Here is a 22,588-nt window from a genome sequence, read left to right on the forward strand (position 1 = left end):
GGATCTGAGGTGTCCCTCCTGGGAGAACTCCATCTGATGATTTGTGAAGCATTGCTTCCCAGCCTACCTGGAATCTTTTACTCAACTATTTTATAATAGCTCTAAAAGTGGAGTCACAGCTTGTAAGATATTATGAGAAATATTTGTTTTTTAAAAACCAAGTGATGCCGGAGGACCTTAAACCATTACAGGGAGTCTGCTGGATTGAGGGCTTCTGGGGCTCAGCACAGAGGGACTCATGGAGAAGAACAGATGTCCACCTGCTGGGGACTCTTCCTGCCTCAGCTCAGAGATTTCAAGTCATTAATTCATTGTAAGATTGAATGTGCCCCCCAACATTAATGTATCAGAAACTGCACCCCAATGCGACCTGTTGAGAAAGCAAGACTTTTGAGAGCTGATTGAGTCATGTGGGCTTTGCCCTGTGTAACAGAATAATGCTATTAACACGGCAGCGGGTGGGTTGTTAGAAGAGCAGGTTATCACTACAGCACATTCTTGCTCCTTCCTTCTCACACATGCTCTTTTGCCCTTCCACCACCTATCCTGCAGTTCAAGGTCCCCACCAGATGTTGGTGCCATGCTCTTAAACTTTCCAGCCTCAAGAATCATGAGAAATTTAAAAAAAGGTTCTTTGGGCTGCAAAGTGGTTCAAGTAGTAGAGTACCTGTTAGCATGTGTGAGTCCCTGAGTTCAAATCCCAGCACTGCCAAAGGAAAAAGAAAGGTTCTTTATGAAGTACCCAGTATGTGGTGTCTTGTTATAGCAAAAGGAAATGGAGTAATGGTGGCTGAGGCCTGCAATCCTAGATACTCGGGAGGCAGAGATGAGGATCACATTTTGAAGCCAGTCTGGGAAAACAGATCCTATCTCAAAAATACCCAACACAAAAAAGGGTTGGTGGAGTGGCTCAAGTTGTAGGCCCAGAGTTCAAGACTCAGTACTGCAAAAAAGAAAAGAAAAGAAAAGAAATAACCAGATGCATCCTGGTTGCCTGGTTATAGGACTGGAAAGGAGAGAGAGAATTTTAAATGTGTAAGTTGGACATGCAATCTCCAGACACAGCACCTGGTAACAACCGTAAACTAGGAAGGTCAAGGGGGTCCATGGGGCAGAGGAAAAAGAGGAGAGCTCACATTTGATTAGTTCTCTTACCTAAGAATTTGTTACGGGAAAATAATAGTGTGCTAGCATCTCTGTACTATCAAAGAATTATTTGCAAGATGTAAGTTCTAAGTAAGGTGTCCTACTATTTTCCTTTTTTTTTAATGCATTTGACACAAGATAGATCAAGGACTATTGGTTCCTTTCCCAAACACCGAGATTTTTTCCCTCAATACACTTTACAGTGCTAGTTCGAAGTAGGTGAATAACCTTGAGTGAAGGGCACAGGCCTGAGGCCAGAACTCCAAACTTAGCCATCTTTTTGGGGTTTGAACTCAAGGCTTCACGTTTGAGAAGTGGGTGCTCTACCGCTTAAACCACCACTCCGGTCCATTTTGTTCTGCTTATTTTGGAGATGGGATGTCGCTGTTTCCCTGCGCTGGCCTCGAACCGTGATCCTCCCGATCTCAGTCTCCCAAGTAGGCTATAGGAGTGAGCCACCGGCACCTGGCAAGAAAGCTAAGGCATCCTAGGCTGCAAAGGGCGTGCACTGAGGGTCCCCTTGGCGCTTTCTGGCAGCTGCCCTCTGTCCCTCGGGTCCTGAAGCTCAGCAGGAGTGTTGACAGTGAGAATCCGCTGAGCAGCATGGAGCAGGAGACCCAGGTGCAGATGTGGACAGGTGTTTTGTCTTTCTGAAGTTGTAACTTGGGTTTTGTGGGGGGCGGAGCATTTTCGGGACAGCATTTTGGATTGGGCACGTAGACATTGGCTGGATTCAATCTGTACCGTGCACACATGAAGAAAACCTGTGAAGGTTAGGCTTAGAGAGCCTCACATAGGGAAATCCCTCCGGAGACAGCGAGCGCCGTTGCGGGAGCGTGGGGAACTGCGGTGGTGGCGGGCGCCCCCTGTCCCTGTGCCCCGCTCCGCGGCGCCCCTGGGACTCTGCGCCACCACCGCGGCCATTCTCACCTGGTGCCACCGCCCCAGCCCCTGCGCCAAGGTGACAGCCGCAGCGACAGCGGGGCAGGGACACCGCTGAGTCAAGAGAGCGCAACCAGGCCACACGACCGACTTAATCGTCTTGCCGATTGTTTTTAGGAATTTGTAAGTTTTCTAAGAACTTTCGTAAACAAAGGAAAGGAACTTTTTAAAAATAAACATCTCCCGTTTATATTAATTCAAAGAAGAGATGTCGGGCAATTTGGGGTTTTTTGATTTGGGGCTTTGTTTCTAAATTTTTTTTTTCTTTCATCTTCATTGACTGGGGTTCAGGCACCCCCACTGCTTCGGGCCGGAGCTTCCTGATTGTCCCTCCCGAGGCTCGGTGGCGGAGCTCCTGCGGCCCTCGTTGGACCCGGTGCACCCTCGCCGCAGCGGCGGAAGGCGTCCCTGAGCGCCCGCGGCAGCCCGTGGGTCAGCAGTGGTGGCGAAGGCGGTCCTGACCGCGGCCACCAGGTGGGGCTAGCGCCCTCCAGCGGCGGGCCGCGCAAGTGCCCCGACATCAAGCAGCAGGCTGTGTCCCGCATGTCCGCCAGCCCAGCGCACGCGACGTCCTCCTGGGGGCCGCAGCTCCGCAGCAGAGCAACCCCTGACCCTGGCTCCCCAGGAACTGCTGATCAACAGGACTGTCACCCTGCCCCCTGCCCTGACTCTTCCTCCAGGAGTCCAGCGCCATCCCACCAGGTGGAGATAATTCCTGTGAAATACAGACTAAATACCCAGAGTTAAATTTGTTCCCAGATAGTCAAACTTCTACCTAGGTTTGTGTAAGAACTGGAGATACATGTTTCTATGAAATCAGTAAAACACAGCGTTTTGAGCTAACATGAATGTTTGTCTCAGTGCAAAACAGTAACAGCTGGGGAGAGTTCCTGTGAAATACAGAATAAATGCCCAAAGTCAAACGAGTTACCAGATAGTCAGTGTCATAGCTTGGTTGTCAAAAGACTGGGAGTTACATGTTTCTATGAAAATGTGAAAAGTGAGCAATATGAAGAGGTTGGTTCTAGTTAATTTGTGCAGTGCTCCAGAAAATACAGAACCTAAAGGGAATCTACTAAAAGTTATATATTTTATCACTAGCCTCTTTTTTTTAATTCAGTACTGGCATTTGAACTCAGGGTCTCATACTTGCTAAGCAGGTTTTCTACTACCTGAGCAATGCCTCATTTATTTTTCAGGTAGGGTTTTGTGTATTTTGCCTGGGCTGGCCTGGACCATGGTCATCCTACTTACCCTCCTCCATAGCTGGTATGACAGGATTGCACCACCACATCCACTTTTTATGTTGAGATGGGGGTCTAGCTAACTCTCTTTTTATCCAGGCTGGCCTCCAATACGATATTCTCTCTCAATCATCTAAGAGTAGCTAGAGAGCTGGGGGTTGGGTCAAGTGGTAGAATACCTGCCTAAAAAGTGTTAGGCCCTGAGTTCAAACTCCAGTACTCCCAAAAGAAAAGAAAACTACTTAGGATTAGTGGTATAAGCTCCTGCACCTGGCCTCCATGGCCCATTCTAAAACAACTCTGGACTATGTGTTTCTAATTTTTACTCTTTAACATAAGCTATAAGCTTGGCATGGTGCTAACTGTCTGTAGTCCCATCATGAGACGCTAAGGCAAGAGAATCACTTAAGCTTGTAAATTGGTGACCAACAAGACTCTGTCCCCAACAATAACTCATTATAAGAAATTAAGTGCATTAAGGTGACATAATTCATTATGTTTTGTTAAAGCAATTGTGTTTGAGTTTAATGAGCACTGTCTTTTAAGTCCACTCAGCTAATAAGATTTTGCTTTCATCTAGAACTGTATATATACTGTGCCTCGCACTTGCTAGGTAGGCACTCTTACATTTGAGCCACTCCACAAGCCCCTTTTTGTGTGTGTGTGTGTGATGGGCTTTTTCAAGATAGAGTTGTGAACTGTCTGGGGGCTGACTTCAACTGTGATCCTCGTGATCTCTTGCCTTCCAAATAGCTAGACATGAGCCACTGACTTCCCAGCTTAAATGTATATTTTCTTTAAATACGATTTCCGTAAGCTGGACACTGGTGACTCATGCCTGTACCCCTGGCTACTCAGGAGGTAGAGATCAGGAGGATTGAAGTTCAAAGCCAACCTAGGCATATAGTTTGTGAGACCCTATCTCAAAAAAACTCTTCAAAAGAAACAGGGGCTGGTGGAGTTGCTCAAGGTGTAGGCCCTGACTTCAAACCCCAGTACAGAAAAAAAAAAAAAGATTTCTGTAAATGGTTTTTGGAACATTAACTGTTTTCAGATAGATTGTAAATTAGCAGATGTTAACTTTTTTTTCTGAGATGTCTGCAAATACACAATTATAATCAGATTACATCTAACTCATGTTTGTTGAGATTTTCTTTTATGTCTAGTCTCTAATATGTGCATTCCAATAAAGGTGTTTCTTAGTCGTGTAAATTTTACTTTTCATGTTAAATTGCTAGAACATTTTAAATTTTAGTGCAATATGTCTATTACTGATCAAAAGAGACTAGACTTGCCACATATCATAAGGACCACACCTTTTGTCAAGTAAGTTATAAAGAATTTGCGACAAAATCTGTCCATGATCTACAAATGACAGTGTAGTCTTTTAATTGATCTTGGTTAGAGTATTTTGACTTCCTGAAACTGGGTATTTGTATTCTTCCCAAGATGTGGACAGTTTTAGATACTATTTCTTAACATAACATTTCTGCATCTCTGTTTCTTTTATACTCTCCTAGTTGGTGTATTGGATTTGATGGTGTTTCCTATACTCTTTACACTCTCTTGATTTTTTTTCACTTCTTTTTTGCTTTTTATTCATCTTATTGCTAATACCAAATGACTTCACTGGAATTCCATAAGTTTTCTATATGATTGATCCTGGTGTTCAAGCTGTCTTCTGTTTTTTTGTTTGTGGTACTGGGGTGAACTTGGGCTTCACAAATGCAAGGCAGGCACTCTACTACCCGTGCCATGGGCCAGGCCTCTAAATCCATCTGCTGTATTTTTAATTCATTTTTCTGGGTGGTACTGGGATTTGAACTCAGGGTCTTGTGCTTGCTAGGTTGACACTCTACCACTTGAGTAGAGTGTCACCAGCCCTTTTTGTGCTGGATATTTTTTCAAGTTAGGGGTTTGCAAACTTTAACCTGGGCTGGCTTTAAACCACAATCCTGATCTCTGCCTCCTGAGTAGCTAGGATTACAGGCGTGAGCCACCAGTGCCTGACCATTTTCTTCTTTCCTCAAACATTTATTTGATTGCCCTCCCCTACCTTTTGTGGTTCTGTGCAATCAAGCCCTAGTCCTAATGCTGGGCAACTGGCCTATCGCTGAGCTCCTCTTCCAGCTGTTTCTTTATCATTAAACTCACATTTCTTGTATGTTATCTCCTCCATTGTGTTCATTCTGTCTCTCTCGCACCTTTTTATTTCCTGTTTCTCCATTTCTAAGGGGTTCATTAATGGAACTTTAATTTTCCTGTGGTGCTGTTATGTTTGCCTGATTTTTTTGGTCCAGTGAGATAGGCTTGAACTCAGGGCTTTGTGCTCACAAGGCAGGCTTTCTATCACTTGAGCCACATCTTCAGTCCATTTGTTCTGGTTTTTTTGGAGAGAGGGTCTCACAGACTTTTTGCCTGGGCCCACCTTGAATCTCCATCCTCCCAATCTCAACTTCTGAAGTAGCAAGAATTACAGATATGATCCACTGTCTCCTGGTCACCTGATTCTTTTTGTCCACATAGCCTTGGTAGGTCTTTGTGCATCAGCTCTTACAGAATTGTTTTGGTTAGGGGTGGGTTTTCTCATTGAGTTTTGGTTTTTTTTGTTTTTTGGGTTTTTTTGCTACTTGGTCAGAATCATAAGAGAATCCCAGGACTGTGGGAGCTCAGTGTAGTGCAAAAACTAAATCAGGGAGGTTTTCAGAAGGACTCTGAAGGTGGTGATGTGTAGGTGGAGACCTGAAGCATGTGAAATTGTTAATTGCAAATATAAACAAGCTGCATGTAGTCTATTGTGTGAACATGTTTATGTACATTTTAGTTCTTTCTCATTTGGGTTCCCATAAATAGCTAGTACACACCCTTAGCAGATAATGTATGGATTGTTTTAAGACTACATTAGGAGTGGGTCATAGAGGAAGCTTCCATCAGCTTGCATAGGCCCGAGGAGGACGGCGGCAGACAAGATCTTCAGCTGGACGGGGGTGCATTGGGGTCCTGGAGGAGGAGCCCCCTGCCCTTCTCCAGGGCCAGGGGAACAGCATCTTCAGGCAGGAAATAGGCTAACCATTGTGAGGCCAAGGTCTCGAGGCCTGGAAAGAGTCGCATCCCTGGCCGTGATCACCGGCGCTACTTCCAGGACCACTGGCGGCTGGAGAACCTGCAGGACGTCAACCCCGCCCGGCATGGCATGGTGTGCTGCAGCTTGCGGGCCACCCTCAAACTCAGCACCATCAAGCGGCACTTCCGCCAGAAGCACCCCTACTCCCTGCACTGGAGTCCCCCCCGGGAGAGGAAGTCATCAGCAACAGCTGGGATGCCCACCTGGGGCTGGGGGCCCAGGGGCTGAGGAGGAGGAGGAGGAGGAGGGGTCAGCCTCCAAGCTTGCCCGCCCAAGGGCCCAGGCGACGTCCCGTTATCTCCGGGGACTCCGTTGGAGCGGCCCGCCGAGGAAGAGGAGGATGATGGGGACGGCCAGGAGTCCGGGAGCAGCTGCGGAACAACCAGCCGCGCTGGCGGGGCGACACCTACCTGATGGACGACGACCGAGGCCGGCGCGGCCAGGTGTGCGCGGTGTGCGGGGGCGCGCTGGCCACGCTCAAGGTGAGCACCTTCAAGCGGCACATCCTGCAGGTCACCCCTTCTCCATGGACTTCTCTCCCGAGGAGCGCCACACCATCCTGGAGGCCTAGGGTGTCAGGCGTAGCCGGCTCGCGGGCCTGGTGGGGCCCGGCCCTTGGTCTGGGGACCCCCTTGTCCCGCACCAGCGCTTCAGGCGGCCTTGGCAGCCGTCGCCCCCCGCGATCCCGCTGGCCAGGTCGGCGGGGCGGAGATTGGGATTGGGTGGGGCCACAGTGCACTTGGATGCATGAGCCCATCCGTGCGCTGCGGGAAGCGCCCTCGGCCCCGCAGCCCCGTCCCTCCCTCCTCGCGCGGGGCCCTACCTTTTCCGAGAAGCCACAGCGGCCTCCCGCAGAGTTAGCACCGAGCTCTGATATTCAGGCAAGAAGTTTTAGGCAGTAGAGGAGGAGACATGTCCACAGCTGAATGTTTCAGCAAGAGGGTAGCGAATGGGCAAAAGTCTCAAGACAGGAAAATGCTTGGTGTGTTGGAGGGAAGTTCAAGATACAAGAGTAGAGTGGCCAAAGAAGGGAAAAGTGAAGTCAGAGAAGTAGTGGGGACCCAGCTATAAGGATTTGGGGCTCAGTAAGAATGTTTGATTATTTACTAAGTAGGACAGGAAGCCATACCACAGTTCTGAGTGGAGGAAAGGCTCAACTTCAATCGTTATTGACAATGCGGGGTAGATGAGGAGGGCTGGAGGTGGGGATAACAGCTCAGAAACTGTGAAAACCATCCATGTATGAGGATGATCACCTAAACCAGGATGGTAGTAGTAGAGGCAGTGAGAAGGGCCAGGTTATAGATACACTTTGGACAGAGAGCCAACCTTGCCTTGCTGGTGGATTTGACATGGAGTGTGAAAAAAGAAAGTGGAGGCAAGAATACTTCCAAAGAATTTACCTTGACATGATGGTTTCTGAGCTAGGGAAGACTCTGGGGAAAAAGAGACAATGAGAGAGACAGAAACAGAGAACCAATGATAACGGTAATGGAATATTCAAGAGTTAGAGATTTGGGCAGGCTTGGTAGCACCCACCTATAATACCAGCACTTGGAAGGTGGAGGTAGGAAGACTGAGTCTTCGAGTCCAGCCTAGGCTACATACTGAGTTCCTGTCTCAAAAAAGTTTTTTGGGGATGTGGATACTGAGGTTTGAACTCAGGGCCTACACCTGAGGCGCTCCACCACCCATTTTTTGTGTTGTTTTTTTTTTGAGATAGGGTCTTGCAAACTACTTTCCAGGGCTGGCTTCAAACCCTGATCCTCTTGATCTCTACCTCCTGAGTAGCTAGGATTATAGGCAGGAGCCACTGGTACCTGGCTCAAAACTTTTAAGAAAAACAGTGGATGTATGAAGGGAAGGTGGTGAGTAAATGACTGGAGGTGTGGCTCAAGCAGTAGAGCACCTGCTTTGCAGGTGCAAAGTCCTGAGTTCAAACCCCAGTTCCATGAAAAAAAAACTGACCTATATTGGAAGGCTGGTTCTTCAATGCTGTGTAATCTTGGATGATTCACACAACTTTTAAGTCTCAGAATTCCCTGTCAAATGAGGAAGGAGTGAAAGTGTTCCCCACTTCCTGCCACTTCATGTGCCCCAGGATGTTTTTACTGCCTAAGTGACAGAGAAAGACTGAATTCATGCTTCAGGACAAATGATGTGTAGTTTGCTATGTAAACACAAAAATTGCTATTTTAAACTAATTATAAATTCCATTCAGTGGGATCAACCTTAAGTCTCTCTTCATGGAGAAACAGGTGAGCTTAAGCCTGTATGACCATGACATAAATTTCATCCTGGGCTCCACAATCATTGCCCCTATACAGTAGAGATTTCCTTGGTGGCCCATGTAAAGTGTCATTGTCATACAGCACACAGTATCTCACAGTGGGACTTGTTTACTTGAACCAACCCTGAAGACACCTCTGTGTACCAGAATTCAAGGTTCACACTTGAAGTGTCAAGGATTTCTCACGTGTTTTCTAGGAACTTGCTTACTGGTGTTCATAACTTCTATTGCACAGATCTGGGTAATGTTGCTGATTTAGGGTATAAACATAAAAGCAAGCCTAGGAGATCTAGGAAGGAAGATGTCAAAACGCTGCAGAAGTGTTCTCTTCAGCAGAACATATGCTAAAATTGGAATGATTCAGAGATTGGCATGGCCCCTGTGCAAGGAGGACATGTAATTTAGTGAAGCGTTCCATATGTTAGAAAAGTACTAAACAATGCAGGTATGTGCCTATAAACGTGTCTATTTCCAATACTGTGACAAAGGGAACACCAGATAACAGTCCTTGCACAAAATATCAATGAACAAGCTTAATGACAATCAGCAAAAAGCAGTAGAAAAGTGTCTGTTCACATCAGTGTATCAGGGTGGTTAATAGAGTGGGGAGAAATTCAAGGGCATGGCAATCAAATGTTATACATGACATAGGACTGGGTTATTGACCACCCTCATTCTCACTCTAGAGATGACCTGCTTTCAGCCTATTGGAAGTGTATTACTTTTTTTTCTTTTGGTAGGACTAGTGTTTGAACTCAGCTTGTGCTTGTAAAACAGGTGCTCTACACTTTGAGCCACACCTCCAGTCCATTTTGCTCTGGTTATTTTGGGGGTGGGGGGGTCGCTCAAATTATTTGCCTGCGCTGGCTTGAACTATAACACTCCTGATCTCAGCCTCCCAAGTAGCTAGGATTACAGGTATGATCCATGGGTGCCTGGATGTGTAATCCTTTCTTAATAGACTTTACTATCACTTTCACTGGAAAAAATGATTGGATTGTCATTTAAATAAACCAGTCATTCTTGTGTCTTTTAGACAACAGAGAACATGTTGATTATAGTTTGAATGATAGGTCTGCATGACATTGAGGCATAATCAATTTAATCTGCAAGTACAGTCTGATTATTTTGGATGTAAGGAAATCTTTCAGTTTTTAAATGTATACTGAACTTTAAAAAGCCACACAAACCTACAGGCATGCAAATAATGATATTTATACTGGGTAGCAGAGCACTGTACCAACCAGGATAAATTTTTTAAAATCTCTATAACTATTTCCTTAGAATATCAGCTAATATATAATCAACACAACTTCAATGAGTTGTAAATACATAAATAATCAATACATAAATTATTATAGTTGCTAATTTTTTGGCAGTATTGATGTTTGAACTCAAGGTCATGCATTCTACTTCTTGAACCATGCCTCCAGTCCTGTACTTGCAAATTTTAAGTCAAAATTCAGAAATCCAATTTTCAGAGTGATGGGTTTATTTATTTATATTTACTTTGTAGTGCTGGGGATCAAATCCAGGGCCTTGTGCACACTGAGCTACATTGCCAGCTCATCTTGATGGAATCTTGTATAGTTAACAGTATTCAGACTTTAGTTCTAGATATAGTTAGATACCTTATAAGACAGAGAATAAATGGTTTTTCAGGCAAACATACACCTTTTTCAAATGTTGAGCTTGAGCTAAGTGGCAGTGGTTCATCTGTAATCCTAGCCACTCAGGAGAAGATCAGAGGGAATCATGGTTTGAAGCCAGACCTGAGTAAATAGATCGCCAGAAACCATCTTGAAAATAAGCAACACATAGTTGGTGAAGTGGTTCAAGTGGTAGGGGGCCTGCCTAGCAAGTGTGAGGTCCAGAGTTCAAACCCCAGTACCACAAAACAATCAAACAAACAAACAAAACTGACCTTTGTTAGGACATAAGAAAACTTTTAATTTCAAAGCAAAAGTATTATATAGATTGAAATGCTGAAAATCACAAATCCTAGGAAAGGAATAGCTGTTCAAATCTGATTTTTTTCTCATTTTTTATTACGATAGATTAACAGTACAAGGAAGTTTCAGTACAAGGAGGTTTCATTGTGATAATTCTATACATGAGTACAGTGTACTTTGAACAAGTTCATAATATTCCCATAACCCTCCTCTCTCCATCCCCTTTCCCAAATAGTATTTGGTGGGTTTCATTATTCCACCTCTACATGAATGTATATATACACATATACATATATATGTGTGTGTGTGTGTGTGTGTGTGTGTGTGTTTATAAGTACTTTGATCATTTTTATACCTCCATACAGTCTTTCTCCCTTCCCCACTCTCTTCCGCCTGATTCCCCCTTCCCAGACTCCCTTTTACACTCATGCTTCCTCCTCCCCATCATCATCATTGGCAGTTTTGTGTGTAGATTCCGCATGAGTGAAAACATGACACTTGGCTCTTTGGGCTTGTCTTATGTCGCTCAACATGATGACCTCCAGGTCCATCCATTTTCCTGCTAATAGCATAATTTCATTCTTCTTTACGATTGAATAATACTCCATTGTGTATATGTACCACATTTTCTTTATCCACTCATTGATTGTTGGGTCTGGAAGCTGATTGTAAAACATGGCTATTGTGAAGACAGCTGCAATAAACATGAAAGCTGACTTATACTCTTATATGTTGATTTACACTCCTTCAGCTATATACCCAAATGGTATAGAGATCCAGTTGTAAATTTTTTTGTGTGGTGTCAGGGTTTTAAGTCAGGGCCTATACCTTGAGCCACACTTGACCGGCCCTACTTTTTTGTGATATTTTTTGAGATAGGGTCTTTTGAATTGTATGACCAGACTGGCTTTGAACCACGATCCCGATCTCTGCCTCTTGAGTAGCTAGGATTACAGGCATGAACCACTGGTGCCCAGCTGGTTGTAAATTTTTGATGAACTTCCATACTGATGTCCACAGTGGCTGCAATAATTTACATTCTCACCCACATTGTTTGAGGGTTCTGTTTTTCCCTGCATCCTCACCAGCATTTGTTGATGTTTGTTTCTTAATGATAGCCATTCTGACTGGGGTGAGATGGAATCTCAGTGTGGTTTTGATTTGCATTTCCTTTATGGCTAAGGATGCTGAAAATTTATTCATGTGTTTATTAACCATTTGTACTTCTGAGAACTATCTAATTCATTTCCCCATTTATTAAATGGATTATTTGTTATTTTGGTGTTTAACTTTTTTTTTAACTCTTTGTATATTCTGGGTACTAATCCTATATCTGATGTGTAGCTGGCGCAGATTTTCTCCCATTCTGTGGGGTTTATATGTTCTTCATGCAAAGTATATTATTATATAGGTATATTGTTTCAACAATAAATCATAAAATTAATTAACAATATGTAGAATTAACTGATAATTTAAGTAATTAACATTTTTTCCTAAAATAGTAGTTTGAGGGAATATAAAGCTTTTTTTCTTTGTTTGGTGATACTGGGGTTTGAACTCAAGACTTCAGGCTTGCTAGGCAACTCCATCAGTCCAGATTTCCATTTATTTATCAAAACATTTTATGAAGAAAATAATGCCAGATACTGGTGGCTTACATCTATAATCCTAGCTATGATCAAGGTCCGAGGCCCTGGGCAAATAGTTTAGGAGACTCTATCTCAAAATTACCCAACACACACAAAAAGGGCTGGGGGGTATGGTTCAAGTGGTCAAGTGACTGCCTAGCAAGCTCCAGGCCCTGAGTTCAAACCTTAGCACCGCCAAAGAAAATGTTTATGAAGCTGGGTGTCAGTGACTCACACTTGTATCCTAGCTACTTGGGAAGCTGAGAGCAGGAGGATTGAGGTTTGAGGAAAGCCTGGGCAAATAGTTCATGAGACCCCCATCTCTAAAATAACCAGAGTAAAATAGACTAAAGGTGTGCCTCATGTGGAAGAGTGCCTACTTTGCAAGCATGAAGCCGAGTTCAAACCCCAGTCCTACAAAGAAAAAAGGAGATTAAGGGGGATATAGATCTATTTCAGCTATGTATGCATGCAATATTGTAAAATGCAGGGTAAAAATTTCCTAGTCAAGGACAAATGTGTGTTAACACAGTGTTTATCATGACTGACAGGGGGTGGTTAATCTTATTAATGACAAGGGGCTCAGCATGAGAAAACCTATCATAGGACTCATACTACCCACCAACAAAAAATATCTTGATTACTCCATTCTTGGAAAAAATGTGTTTTCTAAAACGTAATTTCTATTGAGTTTTAAAAGGCCTCTTCGGAACACAGAATAAAAAGGGACTTGCTTACCTAAGTACCAGGAAACTAGTACACAGCATGCTGAATGGAGAAACTTACATGCATTTTAGGATCAGGAAGAACCCAAGGACACTCACTGCTGTTTCTGCTCTTTTCACACTGACCTGTAAGCTGTGCGTTGTGCTATAAGGGAAGAAGAAGAAAAAAATTGCATAAATATTGGAAAGAAGAGACAACATCACTACCTACAAATGATGACCCAAGATGGAATATATGAGTCAATGACAGAGAGGACGATGGTGCCAAAGAGTGTCAACTGGCAAGAATCACAGTGTTTCTCAGAGTTTTGCACCAGCAATCATCAAGCAATTGTATCGTTTAGGAGTCATGCATGGTAGTGCACATCTATAATCTCAGAACTTGGAAAGCAGAGACAGGAAGAACACGAGTTCTAGGCCAGTTTGGGCTACATAGTAAGACACATTCTGGATGTCAATGAAGTACTTACTTTTCCAGTAATATTTGAAAAATTATTTTCTTCAATTAAAACATTTATCTCCTAGAGATGCTAGATGATTGGTGGATGGTACTAGTCTGCCGTCTTCACTTTCATTACAGACTTTTTCCTTTCAATCTTGTGTTCCTTTGTTATTTGTTGTATTCTTTAGTCACATGCTGTGATGCTCTTTTTTCTTTTTTTGTGGTGCTGGGATTTGAATTCAGGGCCTACACCTTAGCCACTCCACACTTCAGCCCTTTTGTGATGGGATTTTTTGAGACAGGGTCTCCAACTGTTTGGACTGGTTTAGAATCGCAATCCCATCTCCAAAATAAGCAGAGCAATAGAGCATGTGTACTGCAAGTGAAAAGACCTGAATTCAAACCTCAGTACTCCCCCAAAAAGAAAAAACCTCAAAAACATAAACACAAGCCTTGTACAGGTCGCTAACACTTTATAATCCTAGTTACTCAGGAGGCAGCTATCAGGAGGATTTCAATTCCAAGCGATCCCTGAGCAAATAGTTCTCTAGACGTATATCAAAAATGGGAGAAGTGCCAAGTGCCTATGGTCCATGGCTGTATTCCTTGCTATTCAGAAGGCAGAGATCAGGAGAATTATGGTTCTAAGCCAGCACAGGCAAATAGTTGCAAGACACTGTCTCAAAAAACACATCACAAAAATAGAGCTGGTGGGCTGCCTGAAGGTGAAGGCCCCATGTTCAAGCCCCATTACCACAAAAAAGTAGGTGGGGAAGAACAGGGGTGACAGAAGGGGAAGCATCAGCTCCTGGGGTTCTAAATGACTCCTTTGCCTGGATGTCCAAATCTTTGCCAAGTTTTGGGGAGGTCTGGTGCAGTGTCTCCAAGTGGTAGAGTGCCTGCCTAGCAATTTTGGGGCTCTGAGTTCAAACTCCACTACCAGCAATCATTCAGTCAATACAAATCTGAAACAACAAAATCTGTAATCTCACAAAGATTAGGGGAAATGTCAGCTATTATTTCATTGGATAGGATTTCTGTTTCTTTATCTTATAACTCTTCTCTGTCATATGTTATGATTGCATGCAACTGTGGTCTTTGAATGGCGTCAAAGATATCCAGTATTTTATGTTCATTGTTTCTTCCATTTTCTCTTTGTCACGGTCAGAATGTGATAGTTCATCAGACTTATCTTTTATCTTTGATATTCTATGCTCTTTTTAAAAAAATTATTGCAGTACTGGGGACTTGAACTCAGGGCCTACACCTTGAGCCACTGCACCAGCCCCTTGTTTGTGATGAGTTTTTTCAAGATAGGATCTCATGAACTATTTTCCCTGGCTGGCTTAGAACCAAAATCCTCCGATCTCTGCCTCCTCAATAGCTAGGATTACACGCCTGAGCCACTGGCACCTGGCTTCTTTGTTCTTCTTGATCTTGTCTATTGCTGTGGCCTTGAACTGCAGTTTTATTTGACTGACACAGTTTTTGTTTTCCAAGACTTCTCTTTGGTTCTTTCTCAAAATCTCTATTTCCTTCTAGTATTTCTGTTTCATGTACAACATGGTCATCCATTATTTCTTTGCATTCTCCTAGAGTTCATTAATCCTTAAAAAATATCTTTTGAATTCTTAATCTGGCACTTCATCCATTTCAATATGCTTAGAATTCATTCTTATAAAATTACGAATTTTAAAAGGTGCATATTTCTTGTATATGATTGCTGCATATACATTGCTATCTGTTGGGATAAATACCCCTAGTTCTCTTATGTGTATTAGAGGATTGGTTTGTTTTCTAGTGTTCTTTTAATTCCAGTTGGACTTTATTGTATAATCTCCCTGTGGCTTCTCAGCTGTGATTAGTGAATCATAACAAAAGGCGTTCTATGTGAATGCCTGGGAAACTCATGTTCTCCTATGTCTCCCAAGAGTGGAGTCCCTTGGTAATTTAGGATTGTGTGATATAGACCAGAGAATATGTGGTGAACATGATCTGAGGTAAGTCCTACAATGGGCATGGAAAACACTTTTAGGTGGTGTGTATTCCATGGACACTGTTTATTTCAATATTTTACTTGAAAGTGATTCTGATATGTGCTGCTCCAATTGTGCTGAAAGTTCTGATACAGCTAGGTGTTACATCCCCACTGGTTTTTATTGTTTGTTGCTGGTTTGGGGCACTACTGGGGGTTGAACTCAGGGCCTCCCACACCTTTGAGAAAAAATATGCATCTGGCATCTCTTCCCAATGCAGAGTCCAGTGATGCCTCCTAGGCAGCACTCTTCCACTTGACCCATGCCCCAGTCCTTTGCACTGGTTATTTTTAGGTAGACTTTTGCTTCATCCCAAGGACGACCTGCTCTGTCACCTTCCTATTTATGATTCCCCATAAAGCTGGGATGACAGGTGGGTAGCACCCATGTAGTCATTGGTTGAAATGATGTTCTTGCAAACATTTTGTCCAGGCTGGCTTTGAGGCCAGATCTTTCCAATCTCTGCCTCCCAAGTAGCTAGGATTTCCCTTAGTTTAAAGCATACAGCAGAGTACAAATGAGACTGGGTTGTGACCTCTTTGGGGTAAATTACTCTCAGCTGAGCTGGTTGAATATCTGTTAGGCAGAACACCGGCCTAATGGGCAAAGAGCCCTCTTTTTGATCCCCAGGACCAGAAAGGGGAAGAAGAATCACTGAAGAGTAAATAGACAAAAAACACAAAGTAGAATGCAAAGGAAAAATTTTTTAAAAATACAAATTATAAAAGGGGATAAAATGCAGAAGGGAAAATGACAGAGAGGAGGAAAAGACCAGTTATAGAAAAAAAATAATGAAATGAGATAAAAGGAAGGGGCAGCCTCTCTTGGGACCCCTCCCATCTCTGGTGGATCTAGTCTCCCACTTTATACTTTCAATCTTGAAAACTATCCTGCTTTTCGAACAAACAAAAAAATAAAAGAAAAACTATGAGAAATCACTAATAAAGATAAAAGAATAGATAGGGAAAAATAAACTAGCCAAAATTCCTCTGGGTGATAACATTTCACCCAGGTCTTGTAAGGTTGGAATCTGCAAGGGAGATTGTCAGTCTCTCATGCAAGTACTTCTAATTTGTCTCAGATGTCACCAAATAAGCTACAGCAGGCTGTAGACTGCAAGTCACCTTTTTCACTGAACATGTTAGTAAAATACTGATGTGACAGCTGAGGCATTTTCTCTCTGGAGTCTTTTAGGTTCCATATTCAGCTGTGGCATATGTCAGCTTGCAGGGCACACTTCTTGCCAACCAAGGTTTGACAGAAGGTGCACATTCCATGCAGGTGTAAATGTACCCTGAACCTTTTCAGACTGTGTGCTTAGGAATATTACCAAAGCCCAAACCACAGTGCATTGCTGGAATTCACCAAGGGTACGGAGAACAAATGAAGCTCTCAATTCTGTATTGGATCTGAGGCTTGTTGGGAGTGAGTGACTATCTAGTCTCCTCCCAAGCAGATCTCCTGGTCCAACTCCTTTGAGAAAAAATCCACATCTGGCCTGGCATCACAATGCAGAGGGCAGTGTTGCTGATTGGCTGTACTGCACTCCATTTCTCTCACAGCCCATGAAGCCTAAAACTGTATGGGTGTTTGTGTCAGAGACACTCCCCAATAGCCACAAATGGTTCACATGGCCATTGCATCTCAGTAAGTGCAGAAAGGTTGCTTGTACATAGGGACCCTGCAGTGTGATTCTGCTGGGGCTGGTGATCCCAAGGGCAGTTCATTCCCTAACAATAGGACCTTTCTCCAGATGGCTCTTGACTATAGCAATCAAGGTTTGCTCTGACCTTCAATAAATTTGTTCTCCAGAGGTACCTCATTGTACAGACTTCAGATCACCTGTTCATTCACTCTTTTCCTTCAATGTGCAGTCTTCTTTACTATGCTGTGATTCTTTCTCTGTCAACTTTAACTCCTCCAAGGGGAGAATTCCCTTCGACCCACCATAGTGCTAGGTGCCAGTAACCTGGGCGTTCATTAGTTTGCTTTGTTCTTCTCCTTAGCCTCTTTAATCAAGCAACTTTCCTTTTCTATGCTATTGATTTTTTCCAGAAGCCAACTGCAGGCAATCATATCTAGGAGCAGTTAGTTACACACCATTCCTTGAAAGAGCCAAAATAATTCTGAGAGTTTCTATTTTGACAATCTTGAAGCCTGACCATTAATACTCATACATTTAAAGATGCCCATCCATTTTTATGGTGTTTTCTTTTTCTTTATAAGGAAACATGCTGACCTTACATGCACAAGTTGTTTGTGACTTCTGAAAGTGTTCATGTTGTATCTACCCCATTCAATGTGTACTTTATTCTCATGGACGAGAAGGAATTACAATGTGTGTTGTAACTAGATGCCAGTTTGTCCTCATCTTGTATATTAAAGAGATTGTGATTTCTGCCACTACTGTACAAAGCCTGTCAATTTTCAGTTTACCTACATGTAGGACCCTTAAACACTGTCCTCCTTCCTCATGATCTGGTTAGTAATCCCTCAGTTACTGGAGTCTTGAATAGTGAAGAGTGGTGGCTCTGCATTCCTGTGAGAAAATACCTAAGAAAAAAACAAGTTAAAGGAAGAAAATTTTATTTGGGGCTCATGTTTCAGTCCTTCTACAGCAGAGATTTCTTTGATGGCCCATGTGCACAATATTTCTGAATGGGACTTTTCCCCTTAATTTACCAAGTACACATCTCTGTCTGTCTACAATTGTCCATGATTCACACTTCATACCTCAAAGTTTACTCAACTATTTGCCTAGCAATCTGTCTATTGCGCTTTCTCATTTCTATTGCATAGGAGTGGGCAGTGCTAATACTTAGGGTGTTTTTTGCTCTGCTGCAGTAATCTGAAGAAATCTTTGGTAGATTGATAAATCTGAGATATACCTACCTCATGCTGCCAGGTAGAGGTGCAGCACAAAACCTTCAATTTCTCATTGTATAATGGGTTTGTGTTGTTGGAAATATTAGATGACACTGGGTTTGGGCAGACTGAGAAGAATTAAATGTTTGTTTCTGACTAAATATACTGTAGCAGGTAGAAATAGTTAAATTTGGTTTTCCCTGTGTTATCTCAAACATGCATCCTTCTATCCAAAATAAATCCCTATGTTGAGTACCCTTGCAGACAACTTTAAAATCTGATTTACAAACGTTTTTCTCAATTGGAAAGAATTAAAAAAAATAAACATGAATATGTGTTGATGGAATGTTTCTCTAACAGAACTTGGTAACCCAATTTAGTGATTCCTAGTTGTTTTTTTTTTCTGGGTAGAGTTTGCTCAGCAAAGTCTTCTTCATGGTGGTCTTGAGTTCCTTGTTCTCAGACTGAATATGATGGGACCAAGAAAGGGTGTGAGGACTATGTAGGTGATGCCCATCAAAGTGTCTCCTTCCAGGGACTGGGGCCCCTTGGTTTGAGGTAGATGACAGAAGCAAAGCCATAGTGCACGATCACCACAGTGAGGTGGGATTCACAGGTGAAGAAGGCTTTGTGCCACCCTTCAGCTGATGGGATCTTCCAGAGGGTAGTCACAATGAAGGCATAGGAGAGGAGGATGAGGAGGAGGCAGCCTAGCATGGCTGAGATACACACCAAGCCAAAAGTTAATGAGACACCATCACAACAATAAGCTAGGTCCTGTGGTCAATTCCTGTCACCACTGGTATGCATTGGAATAGGTAGAAGGATTACATCCATAGCTGGCTCAGGCAAAGAGCAAGACACTGTATGAAAAATAACCTAAAGCAATAGGACTGGAGGCGTGGCTCAAGTGGTAAAGCACTTGCCCAGCAAGTACTGTTCGTTGAGTTCAAATTCGAGTACTGTCAAAAATAAAATAAAATGAACAAAATTAGACAGTGTAAAGTTCAAAACAGTACACCATTGTTCTGCTTTCTATTTCTGTTTGTAAGTCCTACAACATGTGGACTTTTTGGTTTTGATGGTACTGGGGTTTGAACTCAGGATCTAATGCTTCCTAGACAGATATACCACTTGAGCCACTCCACCAGACACCTGTTTTGTGTTGGGTATTTTCCAGATAGTCTCGAGATCTATTTTCCTGAAGTGTCTTCAAACCTTAATCCTCCAGATCTCTGCCTCCTCAGTAGTTAGGATTTCAGGCATGAGCAACATGCTGTCTCTTGTGTCTCATTTATTTTGTTACATCAGATTTCAAGATTCATCTACATAGTGACATTTTCTTTTATAGCCAAACATGTCACTAGATGGATACACTTCAGTGGATAGACATCTGGGTTGTTTTCTGACTATGGTGAAGGGTGTACATGTTTATAGAAATTTAAAGCAGCTGACAGGTAGTGGTGGCTGGAGCAAAGGGACAGTGGGGAGTGACTGCTATTGGGTACAGGGTTTCCTTTGGGGGTAATGGAAATTTTCAGCTCTAGATAGAGTTGTGAGTTGTACAACATTGTAAGTGTGATTCATGCCACTAATTTTATGTACTATTTATTTTTGTGATGATTTGTTTTATAAAATGTATTATTGATAATATTTTCATTTGCCTAACCAGAACTTTATACAGTTATGGAGTACACATGATATGTGTGTGTGTGTGTGTGTGTGTGTGTGTGTATGATTAAATCAATCTCATGACCATTAATGTTTATATTACCTCATAACTCATTGTTTTTTAATTTTTTGATGGGCCTGGGTTAGAACTTTTTTCCTGTCCTACTGACCCTTTTTCCCTCTCCCTTCCACCTCTGTAATAGAAGGAAAAATCATAATCATAAAAAATATCAATTTCAAAACATGTAGTTAGTCAAATTTTGGTTAGTTTAACCTCAGATAAAATATCTCAGATGTGCCGGGTGCCAGAGGCTGTTATCCTAGGTACTGCAGAAACAGAGATCATGAGGATCGCTGTTTAAGTTCAGGCAAATAGGTCATGAGATCCTATTATTCAAATACCCAATACAGGAAATGCCTGTGGATTTGCTCAAGTGGTAGAGTTCCTACCTAGCAGGTGTGAGGCTCTGAATTCAAACTCCAATATGACCAAAAAATTACTTAGAGTAAATCAATTCAAAGACAGGAAAGGTTTATTTTCAATTTATGACCAACTGACTCCATTACCTTGAACGTGGGGCAGCGCACCATGGAGAAGCAGGTGGGGGAGTGAGCTCCATGACCACTTAATGGATATGAGATACAGGAAGACCAGGGTGCCAGAATCCATTCAAGGCCACACATCAAATGACCTAAGCCTTCCCACTGGGCTCTACTTCTAATAGTTCCACCACCTTCCAATAGTCCAATTGGCTGGGAACCTCACCTTTAACACATGGGCCTCTAAGGTACATTCGAAACCAAAACTATAACCGTAGTGAATGGCCCCATAAGTGGGCTTGGGTCTTTGGTGGAGCCCTTGCAGGTTTATCATGAGAAATGAAGGAGGAGCCATGCACTTTGGTAAGTGGAGTCTGTGTTCCTCAAATAGCACCTGTTTCCAGAGTCTTGGCCACTCTTTTGGAACCATTTGAATTTTGACTCACTTAAGTGTCAGCACCTGTGTGTAACTCCTTCAGAAGGCAGTCCTTACATTTCCTTACTGTTCTGACCTCTGAGATTATAGAGGATGAATGGCTTTACAATAAGAGCCTTCAAGAAGTGACGAAATAGGTAACGTGGAGCCTATATGTTGTGTTTACAGGCCTTCCATGTTTTCCCATGTTCTAGTGCAGATTCCCCAACCTCAAGCCTATTCACACTTAGGATCTCATCATTCATTCTTAGGTGCTGTTCTGCGCCTTCTAAGATTTTCAGTAGCATCCCTGGTCTCTCCAGCTATAGCATCTGATCAGTGGTGACAAACAAAAATATCTCCAAACAACACCAATGTCCTCATGGGGTTGTGAAACATTGCCCACAGTTGAGAATCCTTGACCCAGGGTGTACAATTGCAACTTCTTGCTTCTTGGCACTTCTCTCTGCCTGGGTTCCCTGTCCACTGCTTCTCCACCTGGCAAAGGTCTATTTCTCTTAAGACATAGCTTCAGTGTGGCTTGCTCTGCACAGACCTGGACATTTTCTTCCCACAGAAGATTTAGTCACTTCTTTTTGGGTGATGCCCAAACACCATCTCCTAAGTGCTTATAAAATCTGTGCTCATGACTTTGTCATGTGCTTCCTGATCAGCATCAGATTGGAACCACATCTCTCCCCAGCACTGGACTGTGAGTCCTTGACATCAAGATTTGTTATTTGTACAACACCAATACTACAGACTCGGCAGAAATATCCCCAATGTTAATAGCCGCCCCTTATTGACTTTGTCCCCTGGACCAAGCAATGACTCGGTGGTTTTTTCTGATACTCCCCACCCCCAAATAGGAAGTACCTGCTCTGTTCCCTGTTTTACAGATAAGTAAGCTGAATCCCCCAGAGCACTCTCACTTGCCAAGGTACCATGCCCCATGCAGTATGGCAACCAGGATCTGAACTTAGGTTTGTCTGATGACAATGCATGTGTTTTCCTGACCTCTTATTATCTCATTATTTCTTGGTGGCTATTAATGAAAATCAGAAGCTGTTCTCAGATGAAGGAGATGACCCTTCCCCATGGTAGATCATACCCACACTGTCTTTCTTCATGTCACCAAACATCCCAATTATCCACAAAAAGAATGAATTATGAGAAGATGAAGATGGGTCACATCTGGAGGTGACAGCTGAGGCTGAAAATGCCACCCTCTGGCATGACACAGATTAGATGTAGCTAAAAGGGAGATCTATTCATTCTAGAAAATGTAAAACCATAGAGAAAATAAAGTGTCTGTGGCTTCCAGGGTCTCATGACGGAAGATGGGAGAAAGAACCACATGGAGGATTCTTAAGGGGGTAAAATAATACTGTCTGATGTTGTAATGGTGGAGATCTATTATTGAGCATTTGTCAAAATCCAGGTAATAGACAATGCCAAGACTGACCTATAATACTATGTGGATTTTGTGAGTGGAACAGAGAGATAGAAGCAGAGATAGAAAGTGAGAGAGAGGGAGAGAGAAAGAGAGTGAGGTGAGGGAAAAATTG

The 22,588-nt window shown here is 42.9% G+C and overlaps 1 non-coding gene and 1 pseudogene across 1 annotated transcript; both read left to right on the plus strand.

The window, feature by feature from the left end:
• The first annotated feature begins 2,631 nt into the window (after nucleotides 1–2,631).
• LOC141416106 (zinc finger translocation-associated protein-like) lies at nucleotides 2,632–7,027 on the plus strand (annotated as a pseudogene).
• A 2,041-nt stretch (nucleotides 7,028–9,068) lies between these two features.
• LOC141417007 (U6 spliceosomal RNA) lies at nucleotides 9,069–9,170 on the plus strand. The gene has a single exon (XR_012441641.1). It is a non-coding gene; the product is annotated as a U6 spliceosomal RNA (small nuclear RNA).
• The last annotated feature ends 13,418 nt before the right edge of the window (nucleotides 9,171–22,588 follow it).

Source organism: Castor canadensis, chromosome 14 (assembly GCF_047511655.1).
Source record: "Castor canadensis chromosome 14, mCasCan1.hap1v2, whole genome shotgun sequence".
NCBI lineage: Eukaryota > Metazoa > Chordata > Mammalia > Rodentia > Castoridae > Castor > Castor canadensis.